Source organism: Oryctolagus cuniculus, chromosome 5, assembly GCF_051225735.1.
Source record: "Oryctolagus cuniculus isolate XC-2025 breed Fujian yellow rabbit chromosome 5, ASM5122573v1, whole genome shotgun sequence".
In the NCBI taxonomy this organism is placed as follows: Eukaryota; Metazoa; Chordata; class Mammalia; order Lagomorpha; family Leporidae; genus Oryctolagus; species Oryctolagus cuniculus.
In genome coordinates this window covers 82,905,789-82,920,679 of record NC_142871.1, presented here as the reverse complement: position 1 = coordinate 82,920,679, position 14,891 = coordinate 82,905,789, and the positions used below count along the sequence as shown (strand labels likewise).

The following is a 14,891-nucleotide window of genomic DNA, read 5'->3' as shown; positions in this document are numbered from 1 at the left end:
TGGGCAGAGTCCTCAGACCGCCGGTCCGCAGCCCGTGTGTCCGTCTTCATTGTCTTCTGGCTCCTTCCCCCGCAACTGGCTCTGCTCTGCTCTCCTATTACCCATCAACAACCACCCTGACCCTCCTCGCCCCTCTGTCATCAGCTCCTGCCATCTCTCTCCTTCTCTTCTCTCCATAAAACCTGTTTTCATGCAAGAGAGCAGCTTTGTTGCTTTTCCTGACCTACAATCTCCTTATAGAAAAATGCAAATAGTGTGGAATTTGAAGAGGGTAAAAATTACCCAAAATGCCATCGCCTAGAGGTGAAGTGCCTGGCAATGAACAGCCAGTCTCACTTCACCGTGGCACAAGCTCAGTGGGCGTGGTGCTCAACTTTACACAGTGCATTCAAACCTACATGTTGTTCTGCCACTGGCTTTTCTGAAAAAATAACTGGACAATATTTGGGGACATCTTTGCAGTACATGTTAGTCCTGATCATGACTGTAAATGGTATTATAAAGTATTTGATTAAATCAAGTGACTACCTCCTCTTAATGAGCATTTAGGTTCCTTCCTGCTGGACACTTGAGCGCAAATGATTCCAGTCCCATAATGGATCTTACTGTTTAGTGAATCTGTTGTCTTTTCAGACCCTTGGTGCATTTTGCTATTAGAATGTCTTGTCTTTATTCATTTGAAGGAACTTTTTAAAACTTAAGAATGTTGTGCATATTTCTCTTTTTCTTTGTGAAGATTTATTTATTTGAAAGAGAGAATCTCCCATTTAATGGTTTGCTCCCTAAATGGCTGCAACACCTGGAGCTGGGCCAATCTGGAGCCAGGAGCCAGGAGCTTCTTTTGGGTCTCCCACATGAGTTCAGGGCCCCAAGGACTTAGGCCATCTTCCACTGCTTTCCTAGGCCATAGCAGAGCTGGATTGGAAGTGGAACAGCCAGGTGTTTCACCAGCACCCATGTGGGATGTGGCATTGCAGGCATCGATTTACCCACTAAGCCACAGTGCCCACCCCTCATTGGTACAATTTTTTTTTTTTTTTTGACAGGCAAAGTTAGACAGCTAGACAGTGAGAGAGAGAGGCAGAGAGAAAGGTCTTCCTTTGCCGTTGGTTCACCCTCCAATGGCCACCGCGGCCGGCGCACCGCGCCCATCCAGAGGCAGGAGCCAAGTGCTTCTCCTGGTCTCCCATGGGGTACAGGGCCCAAGCACTTGGGCCATCCTCCACCGCACTCCCTGGCCACAGTAGAGAGCTGGCCTGGAAGAGGAGCAACCGGGACAGAATCTGGCGCCCCAACCGGGACTAGAACTTGGTGTGCTGGCGCTGCAAAGCGGAGGATTAGCCTATTGAGCCACGGCACCGGCCTATTGGTACAATTCTAAGAGTATAATGATACTTCTGCTTCCTCCCTTCCTCTTCTCTAGTTTTTTTCTTTCCTTCTTTCTTGTCTGTCTTTTTCTCTAATTTTTGGGGTTTTTATTCTGTTCCATTGGTCTGCATGTCTGTCTTTTGCCAATACAAAGCTGTTTTGGCTTTGTTTTTATTGTTTAGTATTGCTTGGCTATTTAGGGTCATTTGTATTTCCATATGAATTTTAGATTTTTTTCTGTGAATTACGTGATTTTGATTGAGATTGCATTGAATCTAAGTTTCTTTGGGTAATATGGACACTTTAATGATACTGATTCTTTAAATCCATGAACATGGGATATTTTTCTATTTTGTGTTCTATTTCTTAATGTCTTATAATTTTCATTGTAGAGATCTTTCACATCCTTGGTTACATTTATTCCTTTTTTTTTTAAGCTATTGGGAATGAGACTGATCCTAAAAGTTATTTCTCAGCTAAAGCATTGTTGGTGTATAAAAATGCTGTTGATTGTTTGTGTGTTGATTTTGTATCCTGCAAGTTTGCTGAATTCAGCTATGAATTCCAATGGTCTCTTAGTGGAATGTTTTAGTTCCCTTATATAAAGGATCACATCATCTGCAAACAGATAATTTGACTTCCTCTTTTCCAATTTCTGTCCCTTTAATTGCTTTTTCTTGCTTGATGGCTCTGGCTAAAACTTCCAGATCTATATATTTTTAAAAATATTTATTTATTTGAAAGTTGGAATTACACAGAGGAGAGGCAGAGAGAGAGAGGTCTTCCATCTGCTGGCTCACTCTCCAATTGGCTGCAATGGCTGGAGCTGTGCCAATCTGAAGCCAGGAACCATTAGCTTCTTCTGGGTTTCCCATGTGGGTGCAGGAGTCCAAGCATCTGGGTCATCTTCAACTGCTTTCCCAGGCCATAGCATAGAGCTGGACTGGAAGTAGAGCAGCCAGGACTTGAACTGGCGACCATATGGATGCTAGCACTGCAGGTGGCGGCTTTACACTCTGTGCCACAGCTCCAGCTCCCAGAACTATATTAAATAATAATGGTGAAAGTGGGCATCCTTTCCTGGATCCTGAACTTAGTGAAATGCTTTCAGCTTTTCTCCATTCAATACGATGCTAATTGTGGGTTTGTTATATATTGCCTTTATTGTGTTGAGGTATGTTACTTCCATAACCAATTTTTAAAGTTTTTATTTATTTGAGAGGTAGAGTTACAGATGGAGGGAGAGATGAAGAGAAAGGTCTTCCATCTGCTGGTTCACTTCCCAAATGGTCATAATGGCTGAAGCCGAGCCAATCTGAACCCAGGAACCAGGAGCTTCTTCTGAGTCTCCTACATGGGTGCAGGGACCCAAGAACTTGAGCCATCCTCCACTGTTTTCACATTAGCAGGGAGCCGGATAGGAAGTAGAGTAGTCGGGACTCAAACCGGTGCCCATATGGGATGCCAGCACTGCAGATGGCAGCTTTAATCTATTGAACCACAGTACTGACCACTTCCGTAAGTGTTTTCATTTTCATTTGTTTCAAAGAATTTTTTGATTCCCCTTTGGTTTCTTCTTGACTCACTGTTCATTCAGGAGCATGTTGTTCAGTTCCCATGTGTTTGCATATTTTCTTGAGTTTTTTGTTGTTGTTGTTGTTAATTTCCAGCTTCATTCTCTGTGGTCAGAAAAGATACATGGTATGATTGCAATTTTTTTGAATTTTTTTGTGACTTATTTTATGGCCTAGTGTTTGGTCTATCCTAGAGAATGTTCCATGTACTGATAAAGAATGTATATTCTACAGCTGTGGGGTTAAATGTTCTATAGGTATCAGGTCCCTTTGGTCTGTAGTATAGATTAGTCTTTTTATTTCTTGACTTTTTTGGTGGGGTTGATCTGTCCATTGATGAAGAGTGTTGAGGTCCTCATTATTATTGTATGCACCACTGCAGGCTCTGCGCTCATCTTCATGCAGTGGTCTCCCTGTGTGCACATCTCTAAATTTCCCTTTGTAAAACACACCACCCATGTTGGTTTAGAACCCATTGTAATGACCTCATCTTGATTTTATCACATTCTGAGGCACTCGGGGTAGGACTTGAGTATGTATGTTTTGGGTGGAGACTATTAACTAAACCCATCATAGCAATGGTGAAGCCCCCTGATTGTTTTAGTTTGACTTTTTGGATCTTTGGGGCATTCTATTTGTAAATTGCAAGTGTTGACAAGATGTTTTCCTACGTTGCAGAATCAGTAACTTGGATTTTACTCTAGTTTCATTTGGCTTTCACCTATCTAAGATCTCCCTACTGTCAGTGTTTGCATTTCTCGGCCTCCAGGTCTTTCCCATTCCTGAAACCACCATGTCCTGACCATTAACCACTGCCTCGGTTGTAGGGAGTTTGTATTGCAGAACCTCCTACCTAACTGAAGAAGCAACTTACTTTGCATGCGGGGACATGCATTAGAAAGTAGGTAGAAAAAGTTACAAAACTTCCCAGGCTGATCTTTCAAAGCAATCTTAGGTTAGGGAGGAGTTGTGCTTACAGTGATGCCCACCTGACTTACCAGGTAGCACTCAGAGGCCTTCTGGAGCCTGTGCAGTGAAGTTTGTAAGGGGAGGGAGGGATGACCCCCTAATGAGTTCAATTAGGGGCTACTATTTTTTCTAGCCAGAAGGAAGAAATTTTAGTATTTTCTTGCACAGGGGTGGGGGGGGGTGGGGGGGGTGGGTGTGTGTGTGTGATAATCGGTAAATATAATAAGCTGTATATGTATTTTTCTGCTATAAGGAAGGATTTTGAATGTTTCACTGTAAAGGAATGGTTAGTGTTGGAGGAGATGGATGTAGTCACTCTGAGTTGGAACATTGCACATTGTGTACATGTATTCATCACGTGGTACCCCATAAATATGTAAACACCCCATATCTTTACACCAGTTAAAAATAAATACAAACATTTCATTATACTGAATTTTTTTAAAGGCTTATTTTTTTTTAAAGTTTACTTATCTATTTGAAAGGCAGAGTGACAGAGACAGAGACAGAGGTCTTCCCTCCACTGGTTCAATCCCCAAATGGCTACCATGACTGGAGCTGCGCCAACCTGAAGCCAGGAGCCAGGAGCTTCTCCCAGGTCTCCCACACAGGTGCAGGGGCCCAAGGACTTGGGCCATCTCAACTGCCTTCCCAGGCCATAGCAGAGAGCTGGATCAGAAGTGGGGCAGCCGGGACTTGAACCAGTGCCCATATGGGATGCTGGCACTGCAGATGGCAGCTTTACCCACTATACCACAGTGCCTGCCCCAAGATTTATTTTTATTTATTTGAAAGAGTTACGGAGAAAGAGGGAGGGAGGGGAAGAGGGAGAAGGAGAGAGAGACAGAGACTGATCAGTCTCCTATTTACTTGTTCACTCCACAGATGGCCTTAGTGGCCCAACCTGGGCCAGGCCGAAGTCAGGCGAGACTCTGTCTAGGTCTCTCACATGGATGCAGGGGCCTAAGGACCTGGGCCATCTTCAGCTGCTTTCCTGGGCACATTAGCAGGGAGCTGGATCAGAAGTGGAGTGACCAGGACTCAAACTGGTGCCCATATGGAATGCCAGGGTCGCAGGTGGTGGTTTTTATAAAGGATTTATAAAACAACAAGGCAAAGTGGTATATTGAGTCCTCATATACCTGTAACCCAATTTCTGAAATTCTCAACAAGGGAACAATCTTAGTTCATGTCAACAAAAATTCCAATTTATTTTCAAGTAAATCTCAGGCATTGAATTATTTAGTGTTAATATATCAGTGTGTGCCCTTTGGCTTTGAGCTGACCTGAGGAGGGCAATGTGGAAGCGTCTACCCAGGACAGCTCTGCCTCCCCAGGCCCTGGGAGTCCCTTGTCTCCTAGGCCTCTGGAGGGAGGTTACCACTGAATTGCTGACAGCTGACTCCCAGAAACTGCTACACCAGCTGTACACTGTTGGAGCAGAGGTCCAGGGGTCAGCCCGAGGTCTGCGGCTGGAGACGGAGTTTGTGTGTGATAATGGCCTCAGAATGACTGCACAGCTAAGGGACTCTGCGGTAAAAGATCTTGGGCTAAGTCAGTTTTTTTACTTCAACATGGAGACATTTTCTAGAAACACAGATAACAATGGCTGGAGCTGCACCAATCCAAAGCCAGGAGCTTCTTCCAGGTCTCCCACGTGGGTGCAGGGGCCCAAGCACTTGGGCTATCTTCTGCTTTCCCAGGCCATAGCAGAGAGCTGGATCAGAAGTGGGGCAGCTGGGACTCGAACCGGCGTCCATATGGGATGCCCGTACTGCAGGCAGCAGCTTTACCTGCTACACCACAATGCTGGCCCCACAGACATTTTCTCTAGCTATGAATTTACTGGACAGATTCCTGTCTAAAATGAAGGTACAGGCCGGCGCCATGGCTCACTAGGCTAATCCTCCGCCTAGCGGCGCCGGCACACCAGGTTCTAGTCCCGGTCGGGGCGCCGGATTCTGTCCCGGTTGCCCCTCTTCCAGGCCAGCTCTCTGCTGTGGCCAGGGAGTGCAGTGGAGGATGGCCCAGGTGCTTGGGCCCTGCACCCCATGGGAGACCAGGAAAAGCACCTGGCTCCTGGCTCCTGCCATTGGATCAGCGCGGTGCGCCGGCCGCAGCATGCCAGCCGTGGCGGCCATTGGAGGGTGAACCAATGGCAAAGGAAGACCTTTCTCTCTGTCTCTCTCTCTCACTGTCCACTCTGCCTGTCAAAAATAAAATAAAATAAAATAAAATGAAGGTACATCCCAAGCACTGTGGATGTGTTGGTCTCGGCTGCTTTATTTGGCTATAAAATCAATAGAATAGGAAAGGAATGCCTCACTGGCAACTGACTTGATCCGGATCAGTCAGTACAGGTGCCTGGCTTCAGACTCAATGAGAATGGAAAGCATTGTATTGGAGAAAGTGTGTTGGAAAGTCAAAGCTACTGCTGCCTTTCAGTTTCTGCAACTCTGTTATTCACTCGTTCAGGAGCACTTGCCATTCCAAAGGAGAAATGGCCTTTATTTTGAAAGAATGGAAGCTGAACTTTAGGCACGTCACTGCAGGATCTTGTTTTCTAAAGCAAAGCCCACCGTGTTGGCACCGTCTATCATTGCATTGGAGAGCCAAGCACAGAAGTGTGTAGAGTCAACAGGAGGAGTAGAATGTTTTCAGAAACATTATTCTAAGATGAATGGTAGAGATTTGACCTCCTGGCAAGAGCTTGTACCCAAGCATTTAACAGACTGTTCATCAAGCAAGTGTTCCAAACCAAATGTTCAGAGGTTGAAATGGATTGTTTCTGGGCATACTGCACGGCAGTTGAAGCATAGTTACTACAGAATAACTCACCTTCCAGCCATTCCTGCAGTGGTTCCTAATTGGTAAATCTGGATCATTGTTAAACTCCACATAGAGGAAATTATCCAGTGCAATAACTTTTACAGTTGAAGAATTAAAATATCAATGATCTTCAAGGTACACAAGATGGAGATGCAAAAGCAAAGGGGAAGTGACTGCATTGATCTGGTCAGCTAATATTTGAAGACATTTATTGTATACAGCACCCTAAGGGTAAGGAATTATCCAACTTCTGGTGTGTATGTAAGTAATTTCATTAATCAGCATAAATAATAGTGTCTTCCTCAACAACCCAAGTTTTAAAAGTAGCAGTAAAATCATACTTTGCTATTGTACACCATCTTGCTCTATGTAGACCCAAGCTCTGGCTCATTTAAATATAATATTGGGACCAGTGCTGTGGCATAGTTTGCTAAGCCTCTGCCTGTGGCTCTGGCATCCCATATGGGTACCAGTTTGAGTCCTGGCTGCTCCACTTCCGATCTAGCTCTCTGCTGTGGCCTGGAAAAGCAGTGGAAGACAGCCCAAGTGCTTGGGCCTCTGCACCCCCATGGGAGACCCAGAAGAAGCTTCTGGTTCCTGGCTTCTGATCAGCTCAGCTCCGGCTGTTGCAGCCATTTGGGGAGTGAACCAGAGGATGGAAGATCTCTCTCTCTGCCTCTCTGTAACTCTGCCTTTCAAATAAATAAATCTTTTTTTTTTTTTAAATAATACTAGCTGAAATGAACACTAGGACAAACTTTTGGATCATATGTGGACTAATTTGAGTCTGTTAGCTTATAAGCAAAATCAATATGAACTTGGATGGTGTATTTAAAGAAAAAGCAAGATATAGCAGATCAGTCTCCCTGGCGGGTGTCTGGAAACTGCAAGGGTGTCTCAACACGGCAGTTACTAGAACAGTTACAGTTCTGGAAAGTGGTTACATGCATAAAGTCAACTTGGGGTTACTGCATATACATTCCTTTTTTTTTTTTTAACTTCCGTTGGTTTACTCCCCAAATGGTCTTACAGCTGGCACACTGCACCAATCCGAAGTCAGGAGCCAGGTGCTTCCTCCTGGTCTCCCACGCGGGTGCAGACGCCCAGTCACCTGGGCCATCCTCCACTGCCCTCCCAGGCCATAGCAGAGAGCTGAACTGGAAGAGAAGCAGCCAGGACTAGAACCCGGCACCCATATGGGATGTCGGTGCCACAGGCGGAGGATTAGCCAGGTGAGGCGCGGCGCCAGCCCCTGCAAATACATTCTTCCCATTTAAATTTCTTAACTAGTAATGATTATTTTTCCACTCAAAATTAACATTTAACATATGTATGATTATGAATCTTAAACATGAACAGTTCACTTTTAACAGTAATGTTTCATAGAGGTTGGATTTTTGTTTAAGGAGAATTAGTACAGCAACAACAACAACAAACTCTTCTCTGAACCCTTTCTCTGCAACCCTGAGCTACGGATTCCATGATGTCTTCGTGAGTTTAAATTTGAAGCCTCAATTTTACAACTAGATTAGCATGATGTTCTCAGACTTGAGAAAACTACCCGATTACTATTATGCTATAATGGAATTACGTTTAGATACGAATTCATCTGTGAAGCAGTCAAATTGAAGTTAAAAGCATAAATTTTGTGTGTGTGTGTGTGTGTGTGTATGAGAGAGAGAGAGAGAGAATATGAATCTTCCATCTACTGGTTCACTCCCCAAATGGCCACAATGGCCTGGCCTTGGCCAAAGCCCAGAGCAGGAGCTTCATCCAGGTCTCCCAGGTGGGTGCAGGGGCTCAAGTACTTGGGCCATCCTCTGCTGCTTTCCCAGACACATTAGCAGTGAGCTGGATTGGAAGTGGAACAGCCTGGACTTGATCCAGTGTGGCAGGTGGTGGCTTTACTTGCTATGTCACAGCATCCACCCCTACAGATGCACTTTCAAGGAATAATAAAAGTTAATGTTTTAGGCAGTATGAATGGTTTCTTGTTACCCAAAATGCAAATAATATAATCCTGAGGAGGGGACATTATTAGTACATGGGAATTACATTTAAATTTGAAGGCATTTTATAGAAAAAATAGACCTAATAAGTTTGGCAGATTCATAATGTTTAATATTTTTCCAGAAAACAGGTGATGCTTATATATGTGATAAAATCTTCTATACAGAATCCCCTGCTCCTGTCTAGTCCTACCAAGAAAACTGGTTTCTATTTTATTAGTTGCTCAAATTATCACTCTGAGAACTTACTTTACTCCACTAAAGTAAGTTTGGACTAAATGCTCCAGAAGTCTTTGCTGGTTTTTATAAATCTGCCTTCTAATTTAGATTAGAATTTTATTTAAAAGGAAAAGAACATGCTTTCACTAATGCCCTGTCCTTACGAATAGTCAACTTTTCTTCACAAATAGCTCGTCACCGAGGCCGTGTTGAGTAACCATTCTTCAGTAGGTCAGTGAATTGGAGGCCTACAACGCAGGTGTCACGGGTGATGAGCAGTGCACAGCCTGAGGCCACTCAATGTCTGTAATCAATTTGGGCATCGTGCTCTGGGTAAATACACAATGCAAAAACAAAAACCAAAGAATCATAGCATATATTATCCTTAAATTTTGTAAGCCGTGTTTTATAGATAACTTCAGTTTTCCCAAAAGGCTGATATATTTCAGTTATTTGGATGCATCAGTGTTAACTTTGAATTGGCAGAGGTAGCCTAATCAAATATCATTATCTTTGGTACTAAGTGATACCCTGTTCAATAAAGTTATTGAAATGCAAGAAAATTTCAGTACGTTCTAGAAGATAGGGACTTGTTAAAAATACCTCACCATCATTTTCACTCCTAAAAATAGCAATTCCATAACAGCAGTAAGTATTCAGTTACTGTTCAAGTTTCCAGTTGTCTAAAATATAAGATTTTAAAAAAATGATTGATTTGAATAAGGATCCTAATAAGGCACACACACGGATTGATCAAGATAATTTGAAGTCTAGTTTAATAGATGCCTGCCTGGGCACTGTCTTTCCCTTGCTGCTTCTTGTCCCCCCACCTCTTGTAAGCAATTCTGGATGAAGCCAGAATTCTGGATAAAACCCTCACGACTTCGCTGGTTCTGTCCACGTGATATCATTTAACAGGTGGTTCTGTCCCCAGCACTGCGTGTGAATTGGCAGTTGGTCCAGGAACTTGGCCGTGCTCAGCCTGGGTTTCTTTGCCTCCTTCCTGCGCAGTGAGATGTTCCCCATCCGTAGCCTGTGCCATCTGGCAGCTCCCTTGGCAGCCACTGGTGAGTGTGGTCCAGACGCATGCGTGCATTGGTGCTGCCCAGTGGCCGTGCTGCGATTGCACCTCCCTTCCTCGTCTCCCAGCTGCAGGGTGGGGAGAAGCTGCTCTTCCTCTAGTCTGGTGACTGGTGGTGCAGTTTGTAACAGGACAGGCAGGATAGAGCTGATTGTTTCCTTTATCGTTAGTGGTTTTTTTTTTTTAGAAGACCAGTCCAGAAAGCCAGGAGCTGGTGGGGTCCCATGGGGAAAAGCTGAAGCAGGATTTGTGGCGGCGTCTGGATCTGCAGTTAAAAGGACACAGACCCGTGGTAGCCACAGAGGAACCAGGGTTCATGAATCTTCTGTGGGTGCACAGAGGCAAAGGGGACACAATTGGGGAGCAGGAGCTGGTGGTTACTGGAAGCGGTTGAGCTTCTGAGCTCTTTTCTGGCCTTGGGCAGTAGTTCTGCTTTGCTGTACACCTGCCTCAAACAGGTCCCTACCGTGATCTATTCTCAGGATAGCCGGTGCCTGGGGTGTTCACGCACTGCCCATCCAGAACACCTGAGAGTGAAGGCTGCCGAAGCCTCCTGCCTCCACGTGGCTCTTTTTGGAATACACCACTATCTCAGCATGTCACCTGGGCTCCCTGGGTCTTGGCAGTGTGTGGCTTCTGTGCAAGCCCAGGCGAGCCCTGCCCTTTCACACTGCTTGCCTACTCTGCTCCCTGGGAAAGGCAGAGCAAGTCATTAGATGCTGCCAGCCCACATCTGCTATTGCTGAGCTCACCTCGGCTCCGCGAGCTGGAACTCGGTCCACTGGGAGAAGGCTCTGCCAGTGTCCCCGGGTACCTGGCCTCGTACCTGACTAGGAATAGCCTCAAAGGAAGTTCCCTGCCTGCTCACTAATCACCCATCTGTCCCCATAGTCATAGGCTTTGCTGTGTTTTCATGGTGGATTGTTTATACTCCTTGTGTTGAATGGGGTTTCTTTACCTTTTTGTTTGTTTTTTGAAAGATTTATTTGTTTGAAAGACAGCGTTACAGAGAGAGCTAGAGCCAGAGAAAGGTTTTCCATCTGCTGGTTCACTCCCCAGATGACCACAACAGCCAGAGCTGAACTGATCCCAAGCTAGGAGCTGCTGCTGGGTCTCCCACACAGGTGCAAGGGCCCAAGGACTTGGACCATCTTCTGCTTTCCCATGCCATAGCAGAGAGCTGGATTGGAAGTGGAGCAGCCGGGACTCGAATGCCAGGACCCATATGGGATGCTGGCGTTGCAGGCTGGGGCTTTAATCTGCTGCGCCATAGCACCGGCCCCTCTTTATCTTATTTTTAAAAAATACTTTTCTATTTGAAAGGCAGAGAGACAAAGAGATTCCCCACAAATGGCTGCAACAGCTGCAGCTGGGCCAGGTCAAATTCAGGAGTCGAACTCAAGCTGGAGCTCCAAACTAGTGCTTTGGCTGTTAGCTTCCGTCCCACGCGGTGCATATTAGCAGGACATTGGAATTGGGAGTTGAGTTCACACTCAAACCCAGGGACTCCAGTATGGCATGTGGTTGTCTCATGTAGTGGCTTAGCCACTGCACCAAATGCCTGCCCCTAGGGTTTTTTGTTTTTACTTAAGACTTATTTTATTTGAAAGGCAGAGTTATGGAGAGAGAGAGGGAGAAACAGAGCTACAGATCTCACATCTGCTGGTTCATTCCTCAAATGGATGCCATGACCAGATCTGGACCAGGCGGAAGCCAGGGGCTCCTTCCTGGTCTCCCATGCAGGTACAGGGCCCAAAAACTTGGGCTACCCTCCACTGCCTTCCTGAGCCACAGCAGAGAGCTGGATTGGAAGAGGAGCGGCTGGGACTAGAACCCAGTGCCCATATGGGATGGCGGCACCGCAGGCGGAGGATTAACCAAGTGAGCCATGGCGCCGGCCTCTTGCTTGTGCTTTTTTACCTTTATGTATGTAATCATTGCAATAGGTCTAGATAGTTTATTAAAAAGTAAATGTTTGCTATATTTTAAAAATAATTTTACTGTAAAAGTGTCACTTTTCCTTTCCTTTCAAAATATCTTTAAGGGTTGTCTAATTTTAAACCTTACTAGACAATCTGTATATCAAATGTAAAGCATTTATTAATCAAGCATAATAGCATTACTTTGTAATGTTGTATGATACTAATGAGATTGTTTATTTCATTTATCTATGTTTTATTTATCTATTTGAGAGGTAGAGTTACAGATAGAGGGAGAGATAAAGAAAGGTCTTCCATCTGCTGATTCACTCCCAAGTGGCCACAATGGCCAAAGGTGGGCCTATCCAAAGTCAGTTGCCAGGAGCTTCTTCTGGGTCTCCCACACGAGTGCAAGGGCCCAAGTACTTGGGCCATCTTCTACTGCCTTCCCAAGCCATAAACAGAGCTGGATCAGAAGAGGAGCAGCCAGGTCACAAACCGGCCCCCATATGGGATGCTGGTGCCATAGGCAGAGGCTTAGCCTACTGTACCACAGTGCTGGCCTCTGAGGTAGTCTTTCTAAACATTGTTACCAGTCACTGTCAGTCTAGCAAATAGCGAGACTTGAGACTTAAATACCATGCTATAGATGGAGAAGCAAGAGGCAGTGGGTAATTACGTGTGGAGCTTCTCCACGTGGTCCTCTGTGATGCTGCATAACTCAACTTCTGTGTTTTTTGTCCCCACATCTCTGGAGCTGTCATTAGCTTGAGCTGGGGATGGGGGAAGTATTCAGAATGTACGCTGCCCCATAATAGATATTGACAGAATTTTCATGCAACGATAACTTCTAGAATCCTGTTAATCTGAAAAATTGCCTTTCCAGTAGTACTTTGACAGTCTAGAAATGCACCTGATGTTAATTTCCCTTTGGTGTGGAATTGCTCATGTTTTACCTCTGGCTTCTTTGCAGCCTGCAGTGAGGAGGTTTAGCTAACCCTGAATTCATGACCTCCACAGAATCTTTGTGCTTTGACTCAACTATGAAGAAAGTGAACATATAGTGAGAAACTTGTCCCTTTATAAATGGTCAGAAAGCACCAGTCTGAAGACTATGTAAAACATGAACTGATGCATGGAAACACAATCTCTTTAGAAAAAAAAACCTTACGAGCCCAAACAGAAGATCTGAGCATTTCCCATTTAAGAAAAAATAGCCAAGTCTCACTCATATGGCTCTCATTCCATGAGTATTTTGACATTAAGGGTTGTTATCGTCTAATTTCTGTTTGTTTCCTTTTTAGCTTCCAGATTCACAATCTAACTCTTGCTCATTTCAATTATATTTGTGTGTTAACATCTGCACTGGCATGCATGTGACTGAAACAAGCAGAGTTGTATCAACACCCTTGTTTCTGGTCCCTTGCCAAAAATGAAGACATCAAAGGAAAGAGGAAACTGGGCAACAGATCATAGCTGTGTGTGTTTCAAATTCGGTGGTTGTTCTAGCTCTCTTTCCACAGCTTTTCAAAATGGAACTGCCCCTCCCACAGTCCCCTGCTAGAGTGACCAGCCCAGTCCTGGGTAGATCAGAGTTCTAGTTACCTTTACATTTGTATGAACATGGTAGGTAGACCAGTTGATTATTCTTGTTACTTTTATGTTTGTACATGCATGGAGTGATTTTTCTAGGATACATTCCCAGATGTAGAAATGCTCAAAGACAGACAGACATTTATCAGCTTAATAAATACTGCTGAATTGTCCTCCAGAAAGGTGGTACGGCCGCCAACAGTAAGTGAAATCCATCACTGAATTGTAATGAAATACCGCGGGACTGTACATGGGGATCCAGACAAGCCTGAAGTTCTGCCAACCATTTCCTTTTTTCTCCTTCTTTCTTCCCTCCCTCTCTTCCTTCCTGAAAAACAGATCTTCCATCTGCTGGTTCTCTCCCCAAATGTCTGCAACAGCACAAGCTGGAGCGAGTCAAAGCAGGACTCCATAACTCGGGCTGGACCTCTTCCTAGGTGGGTGGTGGGGTCCCAGGTGGTTGGATGTCACCTGTCTCCGAGAGTGTGCATTAGCAGGAAGTAGAATCAGAAGCAGAGCCTGGATTTGAACCCAGGTACTCCTATGTGGGATGCAGGCATCACAAGTGGCATCTTAAGTGCCATGCCAATCACCTGCCCCTTGTCAGCCGTTTTCTAGAAAGTCAATTCTGGCCGGTGCTGCGGCTCACTAGGCTAATCCTCCGCCTGTGGCGCCGGCACACCGGGTTCTAGTCCCAGTCAGGCACCGGATTCTGTCCCAGTCGCTCCTCTTCTGGTCCAGCTCTCTGCTGTGGCCAGGGAGTGCAGTGGAGGATGGCCCAAGTTCTTGGGCCCTGCACCGGTAAGGGAGACCAGGATAAGCACCTGGCTCCTGGCTTCGGATCAGCGCGGTGCGCCGGCCGCAGTGCGCTGGCCACGGCAGCCATTGGAGGGTGAACCAATGGCAAAAAGGAAGACCTTTCTCTCTCTCTCACTGTCTACTCTGCCTGTCAAAAAGTCAATTCTTGGAACAATTATTAGCTGTTATAGACATTATAAAACAATTTACAGGTGTCTTCAGAAAATATTTTCATAATTACCTTTTATTAAGGACAGGTGTTGTGATGCATTGAGTTAAACCACCACTTGGGATGCCTGCATCACACTGGAGTGCCTGGATGGAGTCCTGTCTGTGTTTTTGTTTGAGCTCCCTGCTAATGTGCCTGGGGGACAGCAGGAGACAGGTCTGGTACCTGAGTCCCTACCACCCATGTAGGAGACCTGGGTGGAACTCCTGGCTCCTGGCTTCAGCCCAGCACAGCCACTACTGTTGTGGGTATTTGTGGAGTGAACCAGTGGATGGAAGATCTTTCCCCTGCCCCCTCCTTCTC

At 45.3% G+C, this 14,891-nt stretch overlaps 1 protein-coding gene and 1 pseudogene across 3 annotated transcripts in view; both read left to right on the top strand.

The window, feature by feature from the left end:
* ANKRD6 (ankyrin repeat domain 6) overlaps window positions 1-14,891 on the top strand; it is a 213,992-nt gene that overhangs the window by 28,478 nt on the left and 170,623 nt on the right. The gene's annotated exons all lie outside the window — the stretch shown is intronic.
* LOC138849739 (cyclin-G1-like) lies at window positions 5,303-6,785 on the top strand (annotated as a pseudogene).